The 21080-nt window shown below is 40.7% G+C and overlaps 1 long non-coding RNA gene across 1 annotated transcript in view; it reads left to right on the top strand.

The window, feature by feature from the left end:
• LOC149123588 (uncharacterized) overlaps window positions 1-16044 on the top strand; it is a 168839-nt gene extending 152795 nt beyond the window's left edge. Inside the window, exons 2-3 of the long non-coding RNA XR_016216252.1 lie at window positions 1273-1495; window positions 15751-16044. This is a non-coding gene — a long non-coding RNA (uncharacterized LOC149123588). The remainder of the gene's footprint in view (window positions 1-1272; window positions 1496-15750) is intronic.
• The last annotated feature ends 5036 nt before the right edge of the window (window positions 16045-21080 follow it).

Below are 21080 nucleotides of genomic sequence, written 5' to 3' on the forward strand. Positions count from 1 at the left end.
AACACAAATCCTTCCATTTCGCTGACTTTTACTTCCTGATCGTAAGTTAATGGAAGACCAAGACAAATGATCTCTGATGGACTACTGGCAAAGTTTATCCCCACTAAAAATCAAACCCACCATAATTTTTTTTATAATGGCCCAAATGATCCCTGATCAAGGCCCACAAATCTCCCAGGCCCTCATCCTCACAGCTTCCGCAAGCTCAAAATGTCAGCTCCTTCCTCTACAGGGGTCTCCCAGGTCCTGGCTTTATGAGCTCTGTATCTGTGAGGTGTGGTCTGTGCATAATCTGGAAAAATCAGCTGCGTCCTGAACAACCTTGATTTAGAACAAAACACCGTGGATGGACTAACTTCCCACAATAGTAGCAGGCTCAGAGAAAGGCAGTGAAATGAAGCTCAGAATGAGAAATGGCTCTGATTTGAGCACCTCCTGTTTTCATAGAATTTGAGGGGACATAGATAAATGGTGCTCCCCCAAGAGAATTTCTCTGAGAGCCTGCACAATTACAGCTAATAACTCAAATAGCAAAATAAAGCATATGAAGGTACTTTGAAAAGTCTGTAGAAAAAAACTGAAATTAAAGAATAAATTGATTTTGTTGCAAAGAATCTTTGAAATTTTTGCATAGTTTTTTTTTTTTAAAAAATGCATGTTTTCCATGAAGGTTTTGAAGACACTTCATATATGCATGGGTTTCAAATTTTTATACCAAAACAAACTTAGCTTTTCATTCCATTTTCCATAAACTTTTTGAAGTACACTCATATTCATATTAGATTTGCCAGGGACACCTGTATTCCTCCACTTACATTTGAGGTGACATTGAGAATTGGGAGAAGTTGGTCCATATAAGCAAGGAGAAATTTCGGAGGTGATTCATGTAGAATACCGCAGATTTTGTAAATGAATGCTACTGATGGTATTGATACTGCAAAGGAATGGCGGCAAGGTATCAGAGGTGAGGTGGAGTGGGCAGGTGCAGGCAGAGCATGAAGGTGTCCTTACAAGAAAGAACATTTGCAGATATTGGCAGGGACTAATGTAAAGGTTTTCAAACAATTTTGGCCGTGACTCTTAGTAAAAATAATTTTACCCTATGGCCTAGAACATGTATGTTTACATATGTATAGAACTAAAGTAGTCTAACAAAATAGTACTATCCTATCCTATCCTATCTCACTCCAGTGCATCCTGTTCTGTCCTATCCTATCCTATTATATTTGTCTTCATTATTTTCCTTTTTTTTTTTTTTTTTTTTAATTGAAGGACCTAGGCACTGAGAAGAATAGGAAGGGAGCACACTGATAGTCTGGGGAGAGATAGTTTAATAAAAGTGGAGATACTGCAGGTTCAAGGAAGAGTAGGGGAGGAAACAGCAGAAGAAACTCTTCCGGAACGCGTGACTCACAGCGGACCTGCGTGGAGAGCGTGGGAGCCCACAGTTCGGGACATCAGCGGCAGACTCAACACACCAGCGCTGGAACGCGAGGTGAGCCGAACCTCAATAGCCCGAGACACCGGCAGGCAAGCGGAGAGAGGAGACTAGAGGGAACAACCCCCGGGGGGGGAAGTTCACAAGGCTAACTGGAAGAGAGAGAGAGAGAGAAAAAAAAAAAAAGGTGACTAGTACGGACACGGGTTTCTCTCATTATTTTCCTTTCAATGCTGTCATGCCATACTACTTTGCTTTTGTGACCCACCTACTGTGGTGCAACCTGGAAAGAATGAAAGGACTATCCAACTAATCCAGTGGTCCTCAAAAGGGCAAAGGGTAGAAAATTTGACAATACTCAGAGTTGTCACAAGTAGAAGAGGGCTATTGGCACCTATAGGTAGAGGTCAGGGATGTTGCATAAATCCTATTGTGCCTAGGAGACCTCCACACAGCAAGGAATTATTCTGCACCCAAATGTCAGCAGTGCTACTGTTGAGTCACCCTGTAGTAGATGTAGCACACTTCAAAATATTCCTTCAAGCATGGCTTTCAGTCTGCATTCCTTGTTGCCTTGAGAGCTCTATGAAGTGGTTCAAGATACAGTGCAGGTAACAAGGGTGAGTGGAAGAGCAATAGGACTCTAGTCAGAGCAGACTGGCCTGTAATTTGTAGGGGTGGCCAGTTCACTCCGTTTTAGCTTGGAGCTTTCCTGGTTTTAGCACTGACGTTGTGTGTCCTGGAAACTTCCGCATCCCCAGCGATCTGGGGCAGTTGGTCACTCTGTTCATACTGGACAGAAGAATGGCTCTAGAAGAGAGAACTCTACTTAAAATCGGAAAAGGATGAATGTTAAAAGCCAGTGCTTTCAGAGGCATAAATCTTAGGATGAAGTGTGTTGAGCAGAGCTTGGAGGAGACCTCGAAGGCATCATTTTTCAAATGTTATTGATGGTGTGGGGAACACTCTCATGAAGCATTGTCAAAGGCCTGGTTTTCTCTCCCTGGAGCTGAGAACTCTGGGGAGAGGAAGACTTTAATGACCATCTTCACGGTTACCGAGCCATGTTTTTTGAATGATTTTAAGCAGCTGTTCTCTGCTCCTACATTTGACAGTTTAAGAAGGATTCTAATGATATATTAGGAAGAAATTCTTGCCTTTAAGAAAATTTTTGGTATATCTTGTTTTGGATTTTTCTTAGGAAAAAGACGTAAAACTCTTACCTTTTAAAAAATGAAATTTTCTGAATCAGATCCCCCCTGTAAGCAAGGGAGTTACTCCCTCTTGAGCTTCCCTTCATCCTCTGATTCTATGAATGGTTTAAATCTTTATCTGATAAGCGCCCTGGGCTAGTTCAACTCTGGAATTAATGAAGAAAGACACAGAGCCTGTCCTTTAGGAGCTGACATTCCCCAAAGAGTCAATCAAAAAATCAACCACATCCTTTTTTAGGTCATATCTTCTGGAAAATGTCCCTGGAAGGATGCTTTTTTCCCCCTTCTATTTCTTATGAGCCAATTTATTGTGGTTATTCAGGTAGTTTCTCTCAGACCTCAGAGCTACAACTAATTAAACTTCAACAAGCTGGCACCTAACCTTAGTGGCTGACCTCCTTTCGGTGCCATTTTGCTATACACTGGCTCAGTGTTCTCTTAAACCCTTAGCGGAAGGTCAACAAAATATTTCAGAGCTATAATTAATACTACGGCTTTTGTTCTTTAAATTTTTTGAAGCAGTAGAAATTTCTCCCAGTGACTGCTGCCTGCCCAGAGTTAAGATAGTTATGTAACAAGATGGCTTCATTTGACACTTCCTTTCTGCAGAAGAAACTAATAATTTCTGTTCTGAACATGGAATGTCTGACAAAAGGTGAGAGAAGGGAGACATTTTTATATGTAGAGTATCTCCAGTCATTAAAAAAAAAAAAAAAAAAAAAAAAAAAAAACTATTTATTTCCCTGCTACATGGAGGTCTTGGGTAGAGGGCGACCTGTTGAAGTCTGACTCAGGAAGTGAAAGTGCTGCTCCTTGACTTGGAAAGGCCCAGAAAGGAAGGCTACCAAGAGCCCCCGACTGCTGTTGCATTCACAGAAATTTCTGGGGAATTGTAGAGAAGGGCAGCTGAGGGGCCTTGGGCTCACAAATGAGGCTATTCCTGCAGCTTGTCAGGATGCTTTTCTATGCAAACAGTGCATTTCTAACAAGGTAACACCTCATTTCCTTCCCTGAGGAATAAGGAGGAGCTCTTTGAAAACTCAGGAACTGTGTCACCGTGTTTACAGTATTTTAATTATTATAGACCCATTTGCTCAATTGAAGAGGCCTTGAATAACACTTAAGTACCTGAATGGTCCAGCCTGCATTCCACGACTCACTGAGCTATAAAATAGTCATTTGCCAAACCCTGTTGTCTTAGACCATTAGTTACTGCAGAGATCCATAATGATTTGGCTGTTTCCAGTGATAAGCAAAAGAGAAGTGGTTCATTATCTTTAACACCCACAACTAAAATTACTTGTTACCACTCTTAACTGAATGGTTGTGTTTAGTAATAGTTCTTCCTAAAATGAAATTATTTTTTGTAAAAGAAGTCATTTTTCCTCCAATAACTGCACATATAATTTGTTCCAGAATACTTATTATGTCCTTAGCAAAAAGGAATGTGGAAATCATCCTCACATTTTATATAAAATATCATCAAAGTTCTTGGTGCTTAAGTGAGGAAAGTCACTGAGCAAATTAGGACTTCAGCAAATAATAGCTTGAGTCCAGCTTATTCTCCAGCTAGCACACAATAGCTCAGCATGGACATTCAAGAACCAAGTAGGAATAATAGGAAGAGAATAGAAATGAATTGCAAATTCAGGATGGCTTCATAATTTGCTAAACATTTCTTGGCTGGGTAAGGGAAATAACTTGATAGATATCATAGTGGTGGATGGTAAAACCTAAGAGCCTGCGTTGGCAGGAGAGTGACAACAAATGAGGACTAAAGTAATCCAAATACATAATAAATTCCAATAGATAAGGGGGAGGAGAGTAAGAGAAAATGAAGGCTAAGACACTGGTAAATTTTGGCTATGAGCCACAGAAATGATCATTATTTTGAGAAGCAGAAGCTGACTATAGAATATTGAATCTTTTTCTTGTAACATTGGCTCATTTGCGCTCTCAAAACCTTTAGTAAAATTCAAAGTAACTCTTTTTCATACCTCTTCTTTCTAGATCACTTATCACTTTCGGAGATTGCTGTGTGATTTATGTTATCTATGGTGCAGCATTTCCTACTAGATGAGAGGATTTGGTCTGTTTCATGTCTTGGTATAGTCCAAGGACTCAGAGTAGTGAATGGCTGGGAAGGGTGGATGAATCAATGATTCAGTGAGAGCCACCACTACCTTTACGGCTCTCAGAAACATTGGAGGAGATCTGGAGGCATGTTAGCCTGCAAGATGTGGTGACCTACTGACTGGTGTCCCCTGGAGGTTTTGGTTGCTCTCAAGTGCCCATAGCCCTTTCTTTCCTCAGTTTTTTTCCTTCCCAGTAGTTTCACTGTTACCTGCATAAATTCATGGCCACTCCTTTTTTTTTTAATATTTATTTATTTATATATTTGAGAGGCAGAGGTACAGACAGAGAGAGGGGGAGAGAGAGAGAGAGAGGCCTTCCATCTGCTGGTTCACTCCCCAAATGGCCGCAAAGGCTGGAGCTGAGCCAATCTGAAGCCAGGAGCCAGGAGCTTCTTCCAGGTTTCCCACATAGGTGCAGGGGCCCAAGGACTTGGGCCATCTTCTACTGCATTCACAGGCCTCAACAGAGAGCTGGATCAGAAGTGGAGCAGCTGGGATTCAAACTGGCATCCATATGGGATGTCGGTGCCAAAGGTGGAGGCTCAATCTGCTATGCCACATCACTGGTCCTGGCCTCTCCTTCTAGTCCTGGTACATAGAATAAATGATATGCTGTTTTGTTTTATGAGGAAAAGGCTTTTAAGTTCTGCTCATTTATTTAGGATTAGGATTTTTCTACTTTTGTATGTTTCTTCTGAAATTCACCCTATTCTCTCAAACCTTACATCCTGCCTCCCGGTTTTCAGCTCTGCACTCTAAAAGCTGACAACCTGGCCATTAGACTGGTTTAGTGCGTGTAAGTTGTTCCTAGCATGGCAAAAAGAGAATGCTGTCATGGTCCAGCATGGTGTGCAAAGGAGTGAAGCAAGGCTGCCTGAAGCCACAGGAAGATGCGGGCTGTGGGATCAACTGGGAAGTGCTTGCCCCATCTGAAAGTATTCAAAGTCACATTTTATAAAGTCCCATTGGCCAAATAGAACACATTTTTGTTAGCAGGCTTAGAATGCTGTTTTGTATTTAATTCCTAATCTCAAGCATAAGGATGTCCAAAGGTTGATTTTGTTCATAAATCTAATTTTTTTTGTCTGATGGGAATTCCTTAAAACTTGACCTACCAGTTCTGGGACTCACATGAACATAATGTGTGAATATGCTCATATATACTTATACGTGATCTTAAAAATATTTCCAATTAAGGAAAAGAAATTTGGGGCTGGTATTGTGACACAACAGGTAAGCCACTGCCTGTGATGCCTCTGGCATCCCATATTGGAGTGCCAATTTGGGTACTGATTGTGCCCCTTCCAATCCACCTCCCTGATAACACACCTGGGAAAGCAGCACTGGCTGGCCCAAGTGTTTGGGACTAGTACCACCCACATGGGATACCTGGATGAAGTTTCATGCTCCCGGCTTCAGCCTAGCCCAGCCCTGGATGTTGTGGACATTTGGAGAGTGAACTAGTATATGGAAGCTCTCTCTGTGAGCCTCCCTCCCTCCCTCCCTCCCACCCACCCTCCCTCCCTCCCTCCCTCCCCCCCCACCCCGCTACTCTACCTTTCAAATTAATAAAATAAATGTTTTATTATTTATTTATTTGACAGATAGAGTTAGAAAGTGAGAGAGAGAGAGGTCTTTCTTCCATTGGTTCACCCACCAAATGGCCACCACAGCCAGAGCTATGCCTATATGAAGCCTGGAGGCAGGTGCTACCTCCTGGTCTGCCATGCGGTTACAGGGCCCAAGCACTTGGGCCATCCTCCACTGCACTCCTGGGCCACAGCAGAGAGCTAGACTGGAAGAGGAGCAACTGGAACTAGAACCTGGTGCCCATATGGGATGCCGGCACCACAGGCACGGAGGATTAACCAAGTGAGCCACGGCACCAGCTCCAAAATAAATTCTTTTTTTTTTTTTTTTTTTTCAAAAAAGCAAAAAGGAATTGGGTATCAAATCCATAATGTTATGGCACACAAAAAAGATAATATATGGAGGAAGAGAAGAAAACCTGTGAAATGGAATCATTCAACAAAAGCACAGAATTGAAACCAGTGATAATTAGGAAAAGTAGGAGCTTACCTTCAGACTCCAAGATTTCTAGATGAATCAGTAGTGATGAGGCTGTCCCACCATAGTGGACATGTAGTTTAACCTGATTTTTTTTTTTTGCATTTATTTCAAATCTGAATTCTCTTCTTACTAGTTATGTGGTCTGGGGCAAGTTACTTGACCACTCTGTGTGACAGTCTCATCAGTACAGGAGGGTTTATAATGGCAGGTGCCTGTTGGTTCATCATTCAAAGGGATGTTATAACAACTAAATGGGCTCAGGCATAAAGAGCACTTACAGCAGGGACTGGCACTGTAAATACACATAAAGCATTGATTGATTATTGATATTACAGCTTTATTCTTATTTCAAAGCATCTTCCATGCCCCATATGCCTACTTGTTTAGGGCAATTATAATGTATGGTCCTGATCACTATAGCTCCAGTGAATAAATATGTATAATTTACAGGCATGCTCTTTTTTCTTTTTTAAAAAATGATGTATTTGTGTCTACTGGAGAGGCAGAGGGACAGAAAGAGATAGATGGAGACAAAGGAGAGGGAGAGAGAGAAAGAGACAGAGAGAGAGGAGGATTCCATCTACTGCTTCACTCTCCAGATGCCCACAATAATACAATTGTGGCTGTGCCAGGGAGAAGCCAGGAGACTAGAACTCAGTCCAGATCTCCCTCATGGTTGGCAGGGGCCTAGGTACTTGAGTCATATTCCACTGTCCCCCAGGAAGCAGTATCGGGAAGCTCAGGTTGGAGGTAGAGTAGTGGGAACTCAAACCAGCACTCCAAAATGAGACGTGGGCATCCCAGGAGTGGCTTAACCCTCTGCACAGTAATGCCCAGCAGAATATGCATTTTTTGGTAAAGAAATTCATGTATATTGTGAATGTTTTCTAGGTTAAAAGCAACTGAACTAGAAGAATGTGTGCCTTCCCCTATACCCAGAACTCACATTCTCAACTCCAGTATTTGTGGAAAAATTAATACCAAACCCAATCAGCAGTGTTTCACAACTTCACGTAACACAGTAGGTCCTTGATACAAACCTACTGAACACACGATGCACCCACACTGCCTAACCAATGGAATCATTTTCCCTGGAGTTCTGATTCAAAAAGTATGCTCAGTGTATATCTGCTCAAAGCAGCATTGCTGACATCTTTAATTTTGCAGTCCTTCTGAAAGCTGGCTCTTCTGCTTCTAGACCCAATCACACCTCCTGTGAGAAAGACTTAAAAGTACACCCTTCAGCTAGTGTGCCTTAGATATCCTGCCAACCTCTCTGCCATCTGCTTCAGTTTCCCTCTCCTGGGTACCCTAGACACATACATACACAACCCCCCTCTCATTTTCTCCCTCTTTCACTTACTCATGCACACACAAACATGAAACAACAATAAAATGCTCTTCCTTGAGCCAAAATAAAACAATCCCCTTCCCTCCCCAAAACAAACCCTCCAATCCCCAATGCCTATCAACACATGATAGCAGATGCCCTCTGCAAGCACAAGGATTAATCTGTCCTTTTTATAACCTGACAACAATAGCATGTTCTCTCTAGACCCTCAGCAAAGAGCATATTCACATCCTATAGTCAGAGCTAAGGTTGCCCTCCACTGGCTGTATGCCTCTCTGAGGCAGCTCAATCCCTTTCAAATCCATTTGTAGGAGTTTAAAGAAATCAATAAAGTTCTAAGTCGTGTTGGATATATTGGAAGGGGCTGTTTGGAATTTATGTCTGGACTTAGCTGGTCACCACTTTGAGATTTCAGGCTGATTGTCTCTCGTCTTCCTGAACTTCGGATTTTCTCATGGTTGAAATAGGAAGAACATAGAACCTCATGGAGCTATGCGTGGAAAAAGGGAGGCAGCCCTTCTAAGTATGATAAGAAAATTCCTGGAATCCAATTCTCCCTGCTTTCCCTGAAGAGGATTAGGTCTGCCAGTGCTATGGCTAGCATCTATAGCAGGACTGTTGGACTGTGTCTCACAGTTCATAAGAACAGTTCAGGGGCAGGTGTTTGGTGCTGTGATTAACGGTCTGTTTGGGATGCCAACATCCTATATTGGAGTCCCTGGGTTTCAGTCATGGTTCCACTCCCAATTCAAGCTTCCAGATAATGTACGTTGTGGGAGGCAGTAAGTGATGCCTCAAGTACTTGGGTCCCTGTCCTCCCTCCCCCCATGTAAGACCTGGGTTGAGTTCATGGCTTTGACTTGGCTCAGCTAGGCCTTGTTGTGGACCTTTGGGGTGTGAAATAGAGGATGGAAAAATCTCTGATTGTCTCTGTCTCTCTGCTTTTCAAATAAAACTTTAAATAAAAATTTAAAAATATTGGAAATCATTTTTTTAAAAAAGAGAATAGGTCAGGAGTTGTTAACAGTAGTGGACCTTTTATTTTCTAGATAGGGATTCCTCTCTCTCTCTCTCTCTCTCTCCTCTCATGAACATTATTCCCAGTAGAACCAGACTCGATTACAAAAACATAGATTTGACATTAAATAAAAGTATCAGCAATAGGAAACAAATGCAATTTTCCAATGTTACATAATCTTTGGATGTGAAGGCGTGAAACAGCCCTACCTAATCTCTCAAAAGAGATAAAGCAGTCAGAAGAGCACAAAATGTTACCTCTGGCAGGAATTTTAAAACTTGACAAATTTTGAAGGTCACAGAACTTTCAGATTCTTGTTACCAAAAAGAGCAATAAAGCAAAGATCCTAAAGCAACTTTCAAAGATCTAACCAACCTCTTTCTCCATACATACGTAGCATACACAGGATTCCATGAAGCAACAGTTATTTCTAGAATAAACTAACATTTGAAAATAAACTTGCTAATTAGCATATCTTGAATACTTTCGGAGGGCCACTTTTCCAAGACTGACATGTATTAATTCATTTAATTCTCCAAACAACAGGCTGCAGAATTATGCACAAGATCACAGGGTTTGTAAGGCACTGAGCTGGGATTTCAGCAGAAACAATCTGGGTCCAGATTGCTGTTTTCTGGTGCAGACGGCACTACTACTAACTAGAGTGTGCAGCGTGGCGGAAGCTGCTGTTCAATTCTCTGTTTCCTCTGTAGTAACAGATCTCAAAGTTTACTGCTCACATTGCAGCTCAGTTTTAGACTACAGCTCCCGGCCTGCTTTGCAGCTACGTGTGGACTTGTGATAAGGTGCTGCTAAGTGGAATGCAAGAGGACATGTTTAGTGGAAGATAGGAAGATAGCTGATCCAATTGGGAGGCACTTCTTCTTTGGCCTTTCCTCTTCCCCCTTCTTGTTGGAGCAAGCACGTGATGACATGACCTTGAGATTTAAACCCTGTGCTGGGATATTGGAGCAGAAAGGTAAAAGCACTCATAATAATCCTAGTCTACCTCCAGACTTTTAATTTAATGTCCATGAGAGGACTTTTATGACCTTTTGGGGGGAATGTCACTTGACCATTGATTCCTTAACGCTTTCCTTAATTCTGTGTATACCAACTTTCTCTCTTAGTCTCTCTTCTATTTAAGTAGTCTTCCATTTTCATTCTCCTACATCCTTTTCCTACTCTCTCTTCCTCTTTCATCAGCTGTGGCTCTCTTTTTTTTTTCTTCTCCTTATTATCCAATCCAGCTCGCTTTCATGCTTGGTCTATGCATTTCTTTCTTTTCAAAAAAGCAAATATGAGAGTACATGTGAAAGGTGGGCATTGTGGTGTAGTGAGGTAAGCTGCCACTGGAACAGCTGTGTCTCATACCAGAAAGCAGTGCTTGTTGGAGTCCCAGGCGGCATCGAGTCCCAGCTGCTCTTCTTCTGATACAGCTCTTAGCTAATGTGTCTGGGAAGCAGCGGATGATGGCTCAAGTACTGGAGTCCCTACCACCCATGTGGGAGATGTGGATGGAATTTCTGACTCTTAGCTTCAGCATGGCTGAGCCCTGCTCTTGCAGCCATTTGAGAAGTAAACCAGTAATGGAAGATCCCCTTACCGTGTGTGTGTGTGTGCACACGTGTGTGCATGTGTGCGTGTGTGTTTTGCCTTTCAAATACATACATCTCAAACAAAAAATGCGTATGAAAGGCAATCTGTAATTTTGAATGTAAATATAGTAATTATATTTACAATGAAGAATCGTGGATGATGTCATGATTAGTCTATATTAATAATGCATTCTAATGTTATATTTGCTTTCAATAAAAGTAATTGTAGGTTTTACACTTATAATTCTCTCTAAAAATCAGCATTATCTATTTTGTGTTTATTCATAACACTCGTCATTGCTTTTAATGCCAGGGAGCTTTCCCTCACCATTGAAATGTTCAGAGGTACCACTGATGTGTGGCCTGGAAAAACAGACCTGTTTTAGTATCAGGGAAGGGTAAATATAATTAAAAAGTTAAATCTATTTTTTAATCATATAATACATTTTAATCCCCCAAAACAAGGATTTGGGGATTGTCTTTTAGGTCTGTATTATCCATGCTGGTGAACTCCTCCAGAGGGAGTTGTGCTAATTGAAAATTAGCAATTGGCTCATGTAATCCTAGGAGTACATTTCCTAAAATCACTTTTGGTTATAAGAAAACAAAATATAGGCTGAGAATGGGAACATGATATGCAGTAGAAGTACCTGCTCTCCTCGTTGTTGATGCCTGGTGGTTTGTGCAGAGTGAAGAGCCTTTGATGAGCTGATTAAGGTTTCCTAAGGAACTTTCTTCATTTCCTCATTGGATGCTTCCTTTCTCAGAGTCTCAAAGATTAGGAAAAAGAGATCACTTTCAAATTCTCCTGTTCTTCGCAATTGTTGACCAAGGAAACTTTCTGATAAAATATAACTGGGCAACTTGAAATGATGTTTTCTTTTTAAATATTTGTTTATATATTTTGAAAATCATAGTTACAAAAAGAAGGAAGAGACAGAGAGAGAGAGATCTTCTATCTGCTGGTTCACTCTCCAGATGACCATCATGGCCAGTGCTGGGCACAACACTGGGCCAGGCCAAAGCCAGGAGCTCCATCCTGGTCTCCCACATGGGTGGCAGGGACTCAAGTACTTGGATCATCCTCCACTGCTTTTCCCAAGCCATTAGCAGGGAGCTGGGTCAGAAGTGGAGCAGCAGGACATGAACTGGCACCCATATGGGATGCTGGCATCGCTTGTGGTGGTTTTACTCGCTATGCTGGCGCCTGAAATGGTCTTTCACAATTGCATATTTTTATTTTTTAAGGCAGCATTTATTTTCAAATGTAGAAGATATAATTTTTCTTTTAATGGTAATATAAAGGTCCCAGTAGAGACTTCTACTGAGGCAACTTGGAAAAAGAGAGTCTTATTTAAATTTCTTTAAAGGGAAACATTCCTGGCAACCAAAATAAAATGTAAATGTAAATTCATTACTAAAACTTCTGAATTTTGGGCAAATAGTGCTCCATCCTTAATTTCCTGGAGAAATTTGCATAAATTCTAATAGTGCTGTGCATCTGTATGTATTAAATCACTGTGCAAACACAAGCCTGTTAATTTAACAGGGAAATAAAGCATTTTCATGGGCTTTTAGCTTTCTTCAAGCTTTTAATGCTACCTGTGCTTTCAAGAGTAGCTTGTCAGGTATTACCCCTTTATTATTTTTGAAGACTTCAACTGCTCTTTTTTTAAAAAAAAATATGTATGTTACTTATTTTGAAAGGCAGAGTTACAGAGAGAGGAAGAGGGAGAGAGAAGGAGAGAAAGATACAGAGGTCTTTCATCCACTGATTCACTCCCCAAATGGCTGCAACAGCTGGGGCGGGGCCAGGCAGAAGCCAGACACTTCTGGATCTCCCACATTGGTGGCAGGGACCTAAGCACTTGGGTTATCTTCCTCTGCTTTTCTAGGCACGTTAGCCTGGAGCAGCCAATATGGAATGCTGGCCTGCATCCCGCCAAGACACACAGCGCCTGTCCCCAGCTATTCTCTTTTAACCCTTTCATACCACCTGAGTTTTCTCAGAGCAGCATGCTTTTCAATTAATGGTAAGGTAGACAGTTTTGATCTGGGAGAAAGAATAGCCTATAGTTTAAAGTGATGATTAAATTACAATCTGTGAATTATAAATTATGTTGTCTCTTTTAGGTAGTTCAAATTTTTGTTGTCTGCTTCTACAGTAAATCTCTCTTTTCTTCCTTTCTCTTTCCTTTTTTCTTATGTTATTAAAAGCCAGTTCAATGATTTCCTTATCTAAAGAGACCAGCTGTTTCTTAGAGGCTGGATCTAGTCTTTCCTTTCTAAATCAATGTCTGTCAGAGAGAGACAGAAATATGTGTATGACTTACAGGATTTGTCTTCATAATGATGAATGTTTAGTTGCAGCATTGATTATAAAAAATGGAATCCAGACTTTGAACAGCAATTTAAAGCTACGGTATCTGTCCGTTATGATCATTAAAAGCTAATGAGTATATTTCTTTGGTATACTTAATCTTTTCACAGTCTAACAACAATGTTAATGTCAAAAAGATTACATTTAGTATATTACAACATTTTGCTTATTACTCTTCTACTATTTAGTTCATTATTTACATGAAGTACATGGTAGAATCTGCTTCTTAACCAACAAGCTTGTGGAAAATTACTCAAGTTCAGGAAGAATTGAAAGAACATTACATGTTCTGTACTTGAAGATACATTAAGTGTGATTAAAGTTTTAAATTGTTATAAGAACAGTTGTTTTCCTAAGAGATCAGAGTTTGGCTCCATGCACACATCTAACTGCAGTTGGTTCATAATTATTTATCAAATGTCTGACAAGGCTAATGAGCTTTGTCTTTACTTTCCATCCCTCTTCCTAGAAATATAATTTGTTCTATCTATGTTTGAAGGCTACAAACATACATAAAATCACACAACTGGCAGAAATTTTCTCTAAATTGGGGGAGTTCGTCATAAAGCAAGTAGTGCCATAAAACACCTAAAGGCTTGTTTGAAATATCTAAAGTCACAAATCTCATGCAATTATGGCTTGAATTTTCAGAGAAGCATCAATTTCTGAACCTGAGAAGTAGTTATAGAGATTATCTCATCCAGTTCCTATTTATTTTGTCAAAAGAAAATATTGTAAAAATATCATTCAATGGGGAAGTTATTCTTAATAAAATATTTACTTATAAGTTTGAAGTACTAGTAGAGGAGAGTCTCTCAATATATACCCACATATCTGACTCTATACCATAATAACATTATATAAACTGGCTTCAACAACAAGAGCTGTTAGCTCTGTACTTAAAAAGTCTAAAAGCATGTTGGGGTTGAGGATTGGATTGATTCAGCTGTTCACCCATGTCATAAAGGTCCTTAGTTCTTTATCATCTTTTCATCTTGTAAGCTTTGTCCTGGGGCTGACTTCTCCCATGGTGGCAGTACACATTGACCATTTTAAGATTTAAATCTTGGCCGGCATTGTGGCTCAATAGGCTAATCCTCCGCCTGCAGCGCTGGCACCCCGGGTTCTAGTCCCGGTCGGGGCGCCAGATTCTGTCCCCATTGCTCCTCTTCCAGTCCAGCTCTCTGCTGTGGCCAGGGAAGGCAATGGAGGATGGCCCAAGTGCTTGGGCCCTGCACCTGCATGGGAGACCAGGAGAAGCACCTGGCTCCTAGCTTCAGATCAGCGCGGTGCGCCGGCCACAGCGTGCCAGCCGCAGCAGTCATTGGGGGGTGAACCAACGGAAAAGGGCTACATTTCTCTCTGTCTCTCTCTCACTGTCCACTCTGCCTGTCAAAAAAAAAAAAAAAAAGATTTAAATCTTCATATCATACTGACCTGATCCAAAGAGAAAATACCTCCTTTTTCAGAAGGACACATCATCTTCTTCCCAGAAGGTCCAGGACACTGCAGCTCATTTTCAGCTTGGACCAGTTTCTCTGGCCAGAATAATTCCATCAGTTGAATTCTTTAGACCTAGATTTATTTAACACGTAACCAGAGAGGTGGGTTAAAATAGATTTTAACTGTGAGTTCAAATCAACTAGGTTAAACTATCAGGGCTGGGGCTGGTGCTGTGGAACAGTGAGTTAAGCCGCTGTTTCCAGTGCTGGCATCCCATATGGGCACTAGTTCAAGTCTCAGCTGCTCCACTTCCAGTTCAGTTCTCTGCTAATTTGCCTGGGAAAGCTTGGGCCCCAGCACACATGTGGGAGACCTGGAAGAAGCTCCTGGCTTCAGCCTAGTCCAGTCCTGGCTGGTGTGGCCATTTGAAGAGTGAACCAGTGGATGGAAGATCTCTCTCTCTCTCCTCCTCCTCTCTTTGTAATTCTGACTTTAAAATAGAATAAATAAATCTTTAAAACAAACAAACAAACAAAAAACCCATTAGGGCCAATGCCTAGAGGTAGGGAAGGATCTGTGCCCTGCACCTTCCTGTGGCGACAGCTATTTCATAGTTACCATAGGGCCAACCACCACAACTCACATTTCTATCTTTACTATTTCTTTTAGTGACCATGAAAGTAAATTATGTTCACTGTATTAAATTTGAAAAACACCTTCAAGTGTGATCAGTAAAATCATTTATAATCTCACTTTCTAGAGATCATTACTAATGGAATATTAAGTAATCATGAATGTGTGATATATCTTCTTTTAGTCACTATATGTATATCTGTCAGCCTATCTATTTATGATTGACAGTTTTATGTCTTATGTTCCATTTGAACCTACCACTGTTGGATACCTTTCTCCATAACATTTAGAACCTTGAGTGTGCAGAGAGTTGTGGAGTAGAATTACGAGAGAGACTATAAACAGTGATAAGCAATGCCTTGTTTCTTAGAATGCTTTCTAAATCTTTTCAGCTAGTCTTTTAGTCTTGGGGAATTGAAAAGGTCACTGAGACTTCAGCTCATTTCTAAATGGCTCTAAAAATTCCCCAGGGTTCCAAGCACTGCAAACAGCACTGCGGTCACTGCAATCAGCAGCTGCCAGATGCGGGAGGAGGGCTTCCTTGTATGAAGGCAGATAAATGCTAAACCCAGAGAGCGCTGAGAACCGACTGGGCCTGAAGACACTGAGTTTTAGTTTAGTCTCTACCGCTATTCAGCATGTGAGTTGAGAAACCGCTGTGAATGCTTTCTGCCTCGTGTTTCTCTGTCCCTCAAGTGGGACAAGAGCTGTTTTCCATCTTGTCAGAGTGAAATAATATCCAATGTAACTATGGCAGTCATAATTAAATGTTTTCCAAAGAGATGCCTCAATGTCAAGCTCATTATTTTATTATGATATTTTGCATGATTATATTCTCTTACGAAGGATTGGTATTGGCAGAATAGATATTATTAACCCCATGTGACAAATGAGGGAATTGTGTGTCAAAATGATATGATTAATATGGGAATTGTCCTGCTTCTCTGAGGTGTCACTGATGGTGAAAGCATTCGGTATGGGGGCAATGACAATGATGGTGTTCTTGATCATGATGGTAATAGCTAGCAGCCAGGAGAGGTGAAGTAATTAAGAATTAAGTCACCATGAATAAGATTTGTAACATCTATTTTCAGAATTGGGCTTGATCATTCAATTTTCTCTTATCCAGTTAAATTAGGAAAAATTGTTTAAAAATAAATTATTGCCTTTTTATTCTGATTTTTAAAAGTTACACTTATTCAGCAAAGACAATTTAGGAAACATAAGACAGCAAAAAGCAAAAGAGACACACCACTCTAATTTTACCAGCTATAAAAAAGCAATGGTCGGGGCTGGCACTGTGGCACAGCAGGTTAAAGCTCCAGCCTGCAGCACCAGCATCCCATGTGGGCTCCAGTTCAAGTCCCGGCTGCTCCTCTTCTGATCCAGCTCTCTGCTATGGCCTGGGAAAGCAGTAGAAGATGGCCCAAATTGTTGGGCCCCTGCACCCACGTGGGAGACCTGGAAGAAGCTCCTGGCTCCTGGCTTTGGATCAGCTCAGCTCTGGCCTTTGTGGTCATTTGGGTAGTGAACCAGTAGAATTGAAAACCTCTCTTTCTCTGTCTCTGCCTCTCTCTGTAACTCTGTCTTTCAAATAAAATAAAATAATTCTTAAAAAAAAAAAAAAGGCAACAGTCACTGACACTTTAAGAGTTCTTGCCCTTGTATTCTTTTAACTTCATTCTCTGGCAGTATTTTTTTTAAAGATTTATTTATTTGAGAGGCAGAGTTACAGACAGAGGGAGAGACAGAAAGGTCTTCCATGTGGTGATTCACTCCCCAGATGGCTGAAATGGCCAGAGCTGGGCTAGGCTGAGGTGAGGAGCCAGGAGCTTCCTCCAGGGCTTCTATGCAGGTGCAGGAGCCCAAACACTTGGACCATCTTCTACTGCCTTCTCAGGCCATAGCAGAGAGCTGGATTGAAAGAGGAACAGCTATGACTAGATGCCAGCACGGCAGGCAGAGGCTTAGCCCACTATGCTACAACTCTGGTCCCTCTGGCAGTATCCTGTAGTGTTCATCCTGAAACCAAGCAATAAATCTTAGAGAGACCTAAAAGTAATTATAATACAATAACCAATAATATTTAATATGTGCTAATTCTGACAACATTGTCTTAAGTGCTTTAAAAACATTAAATAATATACTGGCAATAACTACTAACAATTTATGTAGTGAGTCCTAACATTATCCCCATTTTATACACGAGGAAATCATCACATAAAGATTAAGTCATTTGTCTGAAGTCCTATGTCTTTGAACTTAAGCTTCTGGCTCTAGAGCCTGTGCTTTAAGCTCTCTTCTGGCTGGCTACCAGCAGAGCATCAGGACTCCAGGATGCCTTGGAGTCTGAGGACTAGGGACACTGATCTGTATCCCAAAAGATGTCTTTGGGCCATTATTTAGGCTTCTTGTACTTCCTGGGAAACATGAAAAGAAGCTTGCAGCCTCCAAGGGGAGTAGCTGAAAATCCATTTTTACTAAAGAAAGAGATCCCAGAACCCTGGCTCATTAATTGCTGGGAGCTAACTGATTTGCATGTACAGCTGGCCTTCTAGTCTCTCCCCAGGGAACGGTAAAGATGGCAGAAGACAGGGATATGCTTTAGTGCCTTCTTTTTCTAGAATGTCCTAATCAGACTCTTTCATGAGGATGACATTGCTTCTAATTTGTTTGTTGGTTTGATTTTTTTTTTTTTGCTTCCCAAATGGATCCAATGACAACAGATATTTTTGTTGCAAATTCCTGTAAAAAAAAAAAAAAAAAACTAAAAATTGTTACATTTGATTGCTTATTTCTATATATAACATTCTAAACACGAAGTCCATCTTATGTTTTTATAACCAGAAGACAACATCTAGGATTTTGTCCCTTTGAGGCGGTGTAACAGACCCCATGGAGTCGGACTCACTGTCATTATGCCCAGGCATCTTGTAGCCTTGGATATGTTTCTCAACATATCTGTGCTGTGGTCTCCAAATTTATAAAGTGGGGTGAGAACTTTACATACCTTTCAAGTGGGGACATGAAAATTCTATGAATGACACAGGACACATTAATAATTATGTCATCATATAGTAAATGCTTAACATCAGTAAATTATCTACAAAACTATGCATAGTTATAGGTGAACAAAAATATCACCAGGATCATTGATTGCAATAATAAGAGCTGGAAACAACCAAAACATCCATCTGTGGAGGCATGGTAAAATAAATATCAATACATGACACCATGTAATATTATTCACACATTAAAATTAATCAGCTGCATCTAACCTCTGCCATTTGATGGTAAGATTGATGAAGACAGAGAAACTAAGAGTAATTTTGTCCTGAGAGCAAAACATGTAAACAAAGTTTTCTATATTTAAAAATTAATTAGTTAAAGAATAAATCTTTGTCAATTAATGGTCACATATCTGATTTACTTGTATATTAAATGGAAGTAAAAAAACAAGTCATGGAATTCTCCTCCCCATTGTACACTTGCTTTTTCACATCCTTGAGGTTTTGGCTTCTCTGATCCCTTGAGCCAATATAGGACTTCTGGATTCCAACTCTGAGCTTGTTTTCATTCTTGGACTGTTCACAACCCATTCTGCTTTCCTATATTTCTTTCCTTCTCTAAGATAGAAGGAAACAGCAGCAAACAAGTCTGTTTTGTTCATCCTGTGGCTCCAGCAACCAAACACATAGTAGGTACACTGCCAGCACCTACTGAATGAAGGAATATTAAATTGATAGGGCTATGGAAGTATTCATAGTATGACATTAATAATTTCTTCCAGGGATGGTGCCGTGGCTCACTTGGCTAATCCTCTGCCTGCGGTGCCAGCACACCGGGTTCTAGTGCCGGTTGGGGCACCAGATTCTGTCCTGGTTGCTCCTCTTCCAGTCCAGGTCTCTGCTGTGGCCCGGGAGTGCAGTGGAGGATGGCCCAAGTGCTTGGGCCCTGCACCCACAAGGGAGAGCAGGAGAAGCACCTGGCTCCTGACTTCGGATCAATGCAGCGCGCTGGCTGTAGCGGCCATTTGGGGGGTGAACCAACAGAAGGAAGACCTTTCTCTCTGTCTCTCTCTCTCACTGTCTAACTCTGCCTGTCAAAATAAAATAAAATAAAATAAAATAAAATAAAATAAAATAAAATAAAATAAAATAAAATAAAATAAAATAATGATTTCTTCCAAAGAAGGAAGAAATTTAGGAAAGAGAACTTTTTAAAAAATATTTCAAAGCATAAAAATAAAGATTAAATATGAGTTACATTTCTTGCTAAAATATAGAACTATGCAAAACACTCATATTAACTAGGAAATAAAATATTCATTAATATATCTTGCAATAACCATTTCTATCGATTGAATCTCAGCAAAGGATAGCAACAGAGAGAAGTTTCCCTGCTCCGACCCCCAAATTCTGGAGAAAGGACCTTCTGGGTTTGTAAGACAAGGTCAAAGTTTGGCTACTGGAACCACTCTTCTCTTAAGGGTTTCTATCCTTTAACCATGCTATTAAATTCTATTCATTTTGCTAATGAGTTTATTTACAATGCATTTTCTAAGAGCCTCTCAAGATGTGTTGAAGTGTGGCCAAGGTGATTTGGAAGATTACTTACCCATTCATGTTGATAAGTAGAGATATAATGTAGGAGGGAGACTGGCAGGCTTAGGAAATTAGTACATGGTGATGTCATCTTAAAGAGAGTAATTTTCATCCTTGTTAGATGAACAGGTGCTAAAATTGAGGATAGGACAAAACACATCCCAAAGACGTGACACTACTTCCAAAGTAATGGGAACAGGTTGCCCTCAACTGCAGCAACCAAGAAGCCCACCTGGAATTATTTTAATGAGTAAGATTTGAGGCTAATCTTGTATATGCTTCTGAAACTATCTTTTCTATATAAACATCTGGTTTTCCTTCTATGAGGTCAGTCTAAAATTGCCATGGGGTGATGATGACTTGATTAGCAAAATGTTGACCTCAGTCATACTGATGAGTTCAGTCTCAGCAAGTTGCCTAGCAGATGCAAATCCCACATCTTCTACACACACACACACACACACACACAATGACATTATATCACTGTGGCAACACAGCACAAAACAAATGAGGCACTCCCTTGGGAGCAGCATTTTCGTTTAACATCTGGGCCAGAAACACTCTGTTGTGGGAGGTTGTCCTGTGCATTTCAACTTTGCATAGGGAGTGTTGCCTCTTTAATTACTGATCTTTTTTAAAACTTTTTTTTTAATTTGTGAAGCAAAGAGAAACAGAGTTTCTATCTGCTAGTTCACTACCCCAAATGTCTACAATGACAGGGGCTGAGCCAGACAGAAGCTGGAAATTGGAAACTCATTCCAGCTGTCCCAGGTGGGTTGTAGGAACCCAACTACTTAGGCTCTTAAGTACTGTCTCCCAGGGTGCACATTAGCAGAAAGTTGGAATCAGGAGCAGAGCCTGGAGTCAAACCCTGGCATTCTGCTTTGTGATCCCAAGTGGTGTCTTAAGTGCTGAGCCAAATGCCTACCCCTACTTTTTAGGCTTTTCTCCCATGTGATGTTGTTGTCCGACAGTCTCTTCCTCTATCTCTCTCAGTGAGGCTTTGACATCAAGGGTTGTTGAAAGAATGATCATCAAAGAACCAGATAATCTCAAATTCACACCCTGAATTCAACAATTCTAGGACAACTTCTCACAATTGCAACCTTGGTCTCTATTCACTAGATGAGAATATCACTCTCCCCACCTCCAAGTATGACAACCAAAGATATCTTCAGGTATCACTAATGTCCCTT

Source organism: Oryctolagus cuniculus, chromosome 11, assembly GCF_051225735.1.
Source record: "Oryctolagus cuniculus isolate XC-2025 breed Fujian yellow rabbit chromosome 11, ASM5122573v1, whole genome shotgun sequence".
NCBI lineage: Eukaryota > Metazoa > Chordata > Mammalia > Lagomorpha > Leporidae > Oryctolagus > Oryctolagus cuniculus.